We start from the raw sequence: 9,023 nt of genomic DNA, 5'->3' as shown, positions 1-9,023 counted from the left end.
CAGGGATTCATATTCTTGGTTCTTTCGGTAAAGTCACGTAGAAGGGAAACAATAAAATAATAAAAATATATAGCAATAAAATTCTCACGACGTTTCGACTGCAACACAAGTAATCAACATTAGGTGTGAAAAGCACAACAAGAAAATGCAGTTAAATTTTGATTTAAAGCTTTCGTGGCTGCAGGGATTAATATTCTTGGTTCTTTCGGTAAAGTCACGTAGAAGGGAAACAATAAATTAATAAAATAATAAATATATATAAAACAATAAAATTCTCACGACGTTTCCACTGCAACACAAGCAATCATCATCAAATTTTCTTGTTGTGGTTTTCACACCTGATGATGATTGCTTGTGTTGCAGTGGAAACGTCGTGAGAATTGTATTGTTTTATGTTTTTATTATTTTATTGTTTCCCTTCTACGTGACTTTACCGAAAGAACTAAGATTAAAAATGCAGTTGTGTGGCGTCGGTGTAGTCGGGAGTCTGTGACGTCATGTGACACTTGTCATAAGGTGTCTTATTGAAACGTCACTGCAGTCCGGCGCGTGACGTCAAGTGACACTCCTCATAAGGTGTCGTATTGTAACGTCACTGCAGTCCGGCGTGTGACGTCACATCCTACAGGCTCTTCGGATTTCTTGGGAAGCAGAGGTGTCTTCACTTGCCCTCTGGCGTTCTCGTGATAAAAAATTTTGGAAAGTTTCGGTGCTCTGGCACATTGGTGGCATGGCCACCATGAAGAAAGGTGTAAAGAAATTATTCAGAACGTTTTTCAAAAAGCTATGCTGCTGTTGCCGAAGCAGTTCTGATGATGAGGACACCTATGCTGGGACCTCGCTGGGCAGTCCTGCTACGGTTCGCAAGGGCAGCCCTCTTTCGAGTCTGGTGAGCAGCCGTTCCAGTGAGAGCGTTTTTCAGAGCTGCAACACCAGTTTAACGTCAACGAGTCAGGAGGCATCAATCGTTGGACACAAGGAAAATGATCTGACTAAGGTAAGGGCAGTAAGATCTGCTGCAGAGAGGGAGATGACTCACAGCGGGTGACTGGGCACATCTAACAGAGTCTGTGCTAATAACTAGAAACATTCAATAATTCGTTTTTATTTGGAGAACGAAACATTGCAGTTAAGAGGTTCATTTGGTTTACCTATATATGGACAGGGTACGCCTGAAGCACTACAACAGAGTGTGACGCTAAAGCCGACATAAAGCAGGCTCACGTTGTTGAAAGCCTCAACAACAGTTTGAGACTGAAAGTGAGGAGACATCATCATCATCTGATGGACAGAAGTCAGATTCGTTGAATCAGATTAAAAAAGATGCAGTCCTCTTTCGAGTCTTTTGAAAGCTGCAACACCAGTTTAAAGTCGTGATGCATGTTGAACATCTTTCGCACCGTACCTAGGCAAACGTGCTGATCGGAGATGCGGGGAAGGACGGTGAGGAGACATCATCATCTGATGAAAGCAATGCAGATCATCTGACTAAGGTAAGGGAGGCTGTAGGAGCAACAAAGAGGGAGGATAAATCACAGCGGGTGACTGGGTACATCTAACAGAGTCTGCTAATAACTAGAAACATTCAATAACAATTTCTTTGTTATTTGGAGAACGAAAAATATCAATTCAGAGGTTCATTTGGTTTACCTATATATATGGACAGGGTACGCCTGAAGCACTACATTAATTTAAAAGTCGTACTAACTACCTAAAAACTACGCTGAGCCAAGTGATAATCTTCCCACAGAGTATGACGCTAAAGCCGACATAAAGCAGGCTCACGGTCTTAGTTCTTTCGGTAAAGTCACGTTGAAGGGAAACAACAAAATAATAATAAAAATATATAAAGCAATAAAAATTATCACGACGTTTCGACCATAACACAAACGGTCGTCTTCAGGTGTGTTGGTTTGCATGAATTTATTTAAAAACGGTGAATTTTATCCATTTATTTATTTATTTAAAAACCCGTTGGCGCCACGCGCAACGATTTGGCAGTTTATCGTTACTGCAGTCACGATAGCTTTAAATCAAAATTTCAGGCTCACGTTGTTGAAAGCTTCAACAGTTTGAGTCAGAAAGTGAGGAAAAAAACGGCAGCCCCCTTTCGAGTCTTTTGAAAGCTGCAACACCAGTTTAAAGTCGTGATGCATGTTGAACTTCTTTTGCACCGTACCTAGGCAAATGTGTTGCTCGGAGGTGCGGGGAAGGACGGTGAGGAGACATCATCATCTGAAGAAAGCAATGCAGATCATCTGACTAAGGTAAGGGAGGCTGTAGGAGCAGCAAAGAGGGAGGATAAATCACAGCGGGTGACTGGGTACATCTAACAGAGTCTGCTAATAACTAGAAACATTCAATAACAATGTCTTTGTTATTTGGAGAACGAAAAATATCAGTTCAGACGTTGATTTGGTTTACCTATATATGGACAGGGTAAGCCTGAAGCACTACATTAATTATAAACTCGTACTAACTATACTCTTTGGTTCTATTGGGTAAAGTCACGTAGGTGAAAATAAAATAACAAAAAATCACGACGTTTCGGCCACAACACAAGCGGCCTTCATCAGGTGAAGGCCGCTTGTGTTCATCAGGTGAAGGCCGCTTGTGTTGTGGCCGAAACGTCGTGAATTTTTGTTATTTTATTTTCACCTACGTGACTTTACCCAATAGAACCAAAGAGTATGGATCCTAGCAGTCACGAAAGCTTTAAATCTAGAATCGTACTAACTACCAAAAAAACTACGTTGAGCCAAGTCATATAATCTTCCCACAGTGTGACGCTAAAGCCGACATAAAGCAGGCTCACGTTGTTGAAAGCTTCAACAACAGTTTGAGTCAGAAAGTGAGGATAAAAAAGGCAGCCCTCTTTCGAGTCTTTTGAAAGCTGCAACACCAGTTTAAACTCGTGATGCATGTTGAACTTCTTTCGCACCGTACCTAGGCAAACGTGCTGCTCGGAGGTGCGGGGAAGGACGAGGAGGAGACATCATCTGATGAAAGCAATGCAGATCATCTGACTAAGGTAAGGGAGGCTGTAGGAGCAGCAAAGAGGGAGGATAAATCACAGTAGGTGATTAGGCAAAATTCAATTATCACGTATGCTTTCGTGACCAAAATCATCCATAATACCGTTTTGTCCTTTCTTTTGGGTTAGATTACTGGCGAAACGTCGTACTCGGATTGTAAATGTTGTGGCTTGGCTCTCCAACACACCGGTGTGCTGTACTCGTAACGAATTGGCACGATCTGTTTAAGTGGTAAACCTTACAAATTGGCTGTGTCGGATTGTGGCCGGTTTAACGAAACATTTATATATTTACACGATCTAAAAAGAAGAAAACCTGTAGTATAGATCAGTATTGATAAAATTAAGGTAAAAAATTAAAGTTTACGTTGCAAAACTTGCAAAGAAGACCAGTCCACACGTAAAGGTGCAGCCTTGAAATTGTTTGATCATACGATTGCTCGCGGTTGGGTTTGCACGAGAGGAAACTCACCTTCTACACCCACCAAACATCTTGGAAAATGTGGGAGCACCCACACCTGACCCCACAACACACATGGCTTGTCCATCGACTACCTGTGGTGTCCCTATTTATACTGCAGGGTGAATAAAGGTGGGAAGGATGTATTTCTACTGACATGCCAGGAAATTGTGGCACCAAATTCCGTACGATAACACCAGATTGCTAACCGTTGCATGAATAGCACATTAAGCCATTTGAGTATTTAAAATATGCATGATTTCCAATTTCACGCACTGCAAGAATGGGGAGGGCGTATGAAGGGATGTATACCCGTATGGGAATGTGTGTCCATATGGGTCTGTATTTGCGCTCAAGTGATATCACATGCATCTTTTTAATGTAACGTCTTCAGAATATCACTAAGGAGAATTTAGACATAGAGTATGTTTTTGTCCAACTTCTTTGGAAACAAAGATAGATCCTGGTATCTAAAAGCAGAGTCTCCATTATTAGATTGGCTTGCCATGTTGTTTGAAATAAGAATCCGCACTTAGCAGTTTGAGCAATGCTGCAGTGTAGTGGCGATGCGTGTCCGTGACTTAAGGCTGCTTTTACTGCTGCCGTAGCAGGAGGCCAAGAGTATTCAACAGGCAGAAGCGGACACCATCTCCAGCATCGTCGTCAAGGATGAGGCATCCACATCACCCCCGGCGGTGTCAGCAGCAGATGACAAGGGGCTGGAGATCCAACACAGCACCGTTCCATCCGCCGTGTCTTTTGTGACCGAGTCCAGCACGACTGGGCTGCACAAACCTAATGCGGGAGGTAAGTGTTTGCTGGCGTGACCCCGTCCCTCCGATTAGTATGGATGGCGACGCACGGTGTGAAAGAAGTTCAACGTGCACACATACGTACACTTTATCTCGTCACGCTGCTGTGGTTGTCTAGCCATTGCTGTCGATGTAAAACTTACAGGCTGAAGATGCTCTTCAGGCAATTCTGATTACTAGTGCTGAACACTTCAAAAACATTTAATACATTTGCATCTCGCCAGCTGGTGAAGAGGATTGTGTCTACCTAACAGCACCACAAAAAAAATGCCAGCACGGGTACAGGCTAAGACACCCAATTTGTAAACCATTCCCTTCAGTAGTGCTGTGAGTTATAATAAAAGTGCTGTGAACGTTAATGATGTGTTTCCATCATGTCATGTGTGCAGATGAGGACAGCATTCCATCTTTAGTATTCACAACACCTGCGACAGACAACTTAGTTCTCAAGTGGCAGGAGGATCTACATGAGGGTGCTGGGCTCAACAACCTCGGGAATACGTGTTTCGTGAATGCCAGCCTGCAGGGCCTCACGTACACGGCGCCGCTGGCAAACTTTTTGCTTTACAGCGATCACTCATGGACCTGTGAGTTCTCCCAAGATATTTTGCATTCGATACGAGCTACAATCGAGTGTTGTGTAGATTACCTGGCTGTGCGCGGCTGGGCAATTTGTGCGATTGGTTTGTATTTTCACTGTGTGTCACCCCTGCCCCTCTTCACAGGCAAACAGACTGAGTTTTGCATGATGTGTCTGTTGGAGAAACACGTCTTCAACACCTTCATGAATCGGGGCATGGCCATCGATCCCATCGACATAGTTCTCAATTTCAAAAGTAAGTTCCAGCACAATTCCCAAGTGTCTTTGACGTTGAAACATCGGTCATCTCAAGATCTCCTGAAAGGGCAGTTTGAATCAGTTTTTGTATACAATATCGAACAGAAAATTACTCGTTTTGGTCAGCACTGATTTTACAACTCCAATGCATCGGATGTTCTTCCGGTCCTGCATTACTCTCTTGATGCTCGTTCTAAACACTGCCAGCCACACCCAGTTCTGTGATTAACCCACAAATCTTCCGATTTAGTTGATGAGGGACTTCATAAGCTATATACTGTGCCACAACTGTGTGACCACATCATCTGTGACCTCTGTCCATTTCCACACAGACATCGGCGAGGACCTGTGTTTTGGCAGGCAGGAAGATGCGCATGTCTTTCTGAGTTACGTGATAGATACGCTGCACCAATCCTGCCTCTTCAACCAAAGCCAGTAAGTACTGCATGCCCCAGCAAACTCCATAAATAGTTGCACAATACCAGCACATGGATGCCTGGATTGTTCAGAAAAAAATATTTGTTCTCAGGATAACCAGGCTACAGTCTACATTATAGACTGCCAATACGCTCACCAAGCTTAAAAACCAGGCTACAGTCTACATTATAGACAGCCAGTACGCTCACCGAGGTTAAGAACTAGGCTACAGTCTACATTATAGACTGCCAGTACGCTCACTCCGATTAAGAACCAGTCTACATTAGTGGGATTTTTTGTGTTTTTTAATTGTATATTTTATTATTCATATTTGTATTCACTTTATTTTAATTATTATTTAACAAACACTAAATGCATGTTTCTAAATATGGAGTGAAAAATGGGTGGGCTCGTATAAAAAAAAAATACACGCAACCACAGGGAGTAAATGCAAACTGCAAATTTACAGGCGTCAGCATTGGGATCAAACCCATGACCTGTATAGCTGGCGAGGTAGTTAAGACATTGCCACTTCAGCGAGTTAATACTAGGAGGGAAAAACATGTAACTCTCCCGAGTGTTCATCTCGTAAAGACATTGCCTCTGGAGTTGCTGTCTGTGTGTTTCATTGCGTGTTTTTCCAGGCTGAATATTGACATGGAGACCCCAACATTGATCCACCAGATCTTCAGGGGGTACCTGAAATCGAGAGGTAGGTACCTGTGCTCCTTTTGGAAACATCCACCCTTTAAGTAGTGATTTCACCCAATTTCACAATCCATACTGGGCTATGCAAGCTCTCGAATGCAACCTTATATTCTCTGTAGATGTAAAAAAAACACGTACACAAGGACATAAGCACACATGCACAAAATATGCATTCCCTTTCCCGTTTCTCTTTCATTGTTTACAAGTTATATCATTCACTCTACTCCCATTCCTGTGGAGTTCTCTAGGTTAAAAAGGGGTTGCATCAACTATACGAACATCTTTTGATTTAAAGCTTTCGTGACTGCAGGGATTCATATTCTTGGTTCTTTCGGTGAAGTCACCACGTAGAAGGGAAACAATAAAATAATACAAATATAATGCAATATACGAACATCATTAACTGGATTGTGCTAATACTCATTTCTTTGACCACGCTGCGACGAGGCTACCCAACATGCAATCTGCCAGCAACATTTTAAACTTTAACATTGAATACAAATTAGTTTATGTCATAATTCATGTGACAATTTAGACGAGGTCCTCAGGGTAAAAAGGGGCAGAGCTATTTTGGACAGAGGGCGGAGCCATCGTGCGCGTGGCAGTGAGCGGTGTTTTGTAGTTGCCGGTATTTCATCGTTAATAGAAAGTTGTATTATTAGCAGACCATCCCGATCATCATTGACTACACAAGTGAGAAAAGATGCCGAATACGGAAATAGATTTCACATGCTTATTACGCAAGAGTTTATCAAAGGTTTCTGTACGCCAAATGTAATTTCTCATCAGGCCACGTGGTGTACAGTGCAGTATCCAACTCGTAGCCCACCCTATGTTTCTGGCTTCTGTGCTATGAATAAAGATCACTCCTGAAAATGTCACCAATTGCATATTTTTCCTTGTAAGGCAGTGCTATTGACGAATGTGTTGAGTACCTGTGATTTATGTTAGGGCACCACTGCCAACACAGTATCAACAATAAATGTATTTAGTAGCCATTGCAGCTTTCACCAAATATGTTTTTAAATAACAATTATAGTCGCATCTGGGTTGGTGGTATTTGAACATTTTCATGATATTAGGCAGTTAACGTGTGAATACTTTTGATTATGATTATGCAATGTGCAGCAGTAATATTGTATGTTTTCATATTATGTGTTTTCACAGTTGAGTGCACGCAGTGCTTCAGCATCTCAGACACGTTGGACTCTTGCCTTGACATCTCTCTTAATATCAACGTAAGAATTGGGAAGGCTGCAGCCTGATGTCGATTTTTTTTGTCATTCATTATATTTATGTACCACAACCAGTTGACTGCAGAGAGCCACTTAGCTCATTATTTTCTGAATTTCTATTCAAAGTAATAATTTTCCATGATTGTGCTTTCTTGGCTTTTGACAGAAATCCCTGGATCTGGTGAAGGCTTTGTATGAATTCACAAAGACCGAGAATCTTTCAGAATACAGATGTGGAATGTGAGTATGCAATCTTCCATCGTGCACCTTTAAACGTTCGTGTATATCCCCATTTATACAGTGTGTGATCAAACACGCACCTCGTCCGTAAACTAACGTTGCTATTGTCTGGCGAACAGGTGCTCACGCGTGGGGAAATCAACAAAGAGAGTGAGCCTGCACGTGGTGCCCAATGTGCTTATCGTCACCATTAAGCGATACGATGAGTTTGGGCACAAAATCGACAGGGTGAATTTTACTTCCTGCACAGAATGCAAACTGATATTCAGATATATTTTGTATTCAACGTTTTTTGTCATTTGGACGTATTGGCGGTACACCGGTGCAGCATGACACACCGGTCCTCATAAAACAGTAGAACATCAAAATGTGAACCGACACTCATCTTCCGACTGCTTTGAGATCACGATAAATTATTTTGACGCAGCCCCACAAAATTTCCTGAAATGGGTTGGGAATCGCTGGAAAATATATCATCGTGAAAAATGTGATTTTAGTTTTTTATATATACGGTGCACCAGTGTACCGCCAATACGTTAATTTGCTCCCTTCTTCTGCCCCTGCTTAGCCAGCTCCCTATTTTCCTCTCTTTTAATGCTTGGCCCATCACTGTCTCCTCCCTCATCCCTTGTAGGAGTTCCTCTTCCCTGAAAAACTCGACATACGGCCGTTCATGTCCAGTCAGGTTGTGCAAGAGTCGCAACTTTATTCACTCTACTCGGTGATTGTGCACCACGGGACCACCACCAATAGCGGCCACTACTACTCGTACAACAAGGTGATGTTCTGCATGATAAACAAAAAAACAAATATCCCCCATATAGCCTTACCCGACTGTTGGGGCAAGTGCTGTTCATGAGCACCTGTCAAAGCCAGAATGACACACGCGGGGGTGGGTGGCCAGCACTACACCCGGCCGCCTTTGTCCCCTGAGTGGTAATTTTTACATATTGCACCATGTGTTCATTTGAGGCTGAGTGGACCGAGGGAACGAGGCCCACGACCAGTTGAGATAATCGTCACTGGTGTTACGTCGTAAGCGGGAATTGACCTCTGGTTGCCGGGTTCGTAGTGCAATGTGCTAACCGCTACGCTACTGTTTCCCTCTATGATAATACATACACACACACGAAGCATATGAGTACACGTGTTAACTTCCATATAATATTCCACTTTCATGCTCTCTCACTATGGGTGGCTTTGAAATGAGTCAGGTGCAATTGGGTAATGATCGTAATTAAGTGTACATGTATTTTTTCCTTCAGGTCAGCAATGGCAG

At 42.6% G+C, this 9,023-nt stretch overlaps 1 long non-coding RNA gene across 2 annotated transcripts; it reads left to right on the top strand.

The window, feature by feature from the left end:
* Positions 1-1,516: 1,516 nt before the first annotated feature.
* On the top strand, positions 1,517-4,293 carry LOC142923707 (uncharacterized). Of its 2 annotated transcripts, none has more exons than XR_012940806.1 (3): positions 1,517-2,267; positions 2,951-3,031; positions 4,106-4,293. It is a non-coding gene; the product is annotated as an uncharacterized LOC142923707 (long non-coding RNA). The 2 variants fall into 2 exon arrangements; XR_012940805.1 differs by having other exon boundaries at positions 4,103-4,293.
* Positions 4,294-9,023: the final 4,730 nt, after the last annotated feature.

Source organism: Petromyzon marinus, unplaced genomic scaffold (genome assembly GCF_048934315.1).
Source record: "Petromyzon marinus isolate PM22_M1 ecotype Great Lakes invasive population unplaced genomic scaffold, UKy_Petmar_22M1.pri1.0 PM_Scaffold_594, whole genome shotgun sequence".
Classification (NCBI taxonomy): domain Eukaryota; kingdom Metazoa; phylum Chordata; class Hyperoartia; order Petromyzontiformes; family Petromyzontidae; genus Petromyzon; species Petromyzon marinus.
The sequence above is the reverse complement of the archived record's forward strand: the minus strand, read 5'-3'. Positions and strand labels throughout refer to the sequence as shown.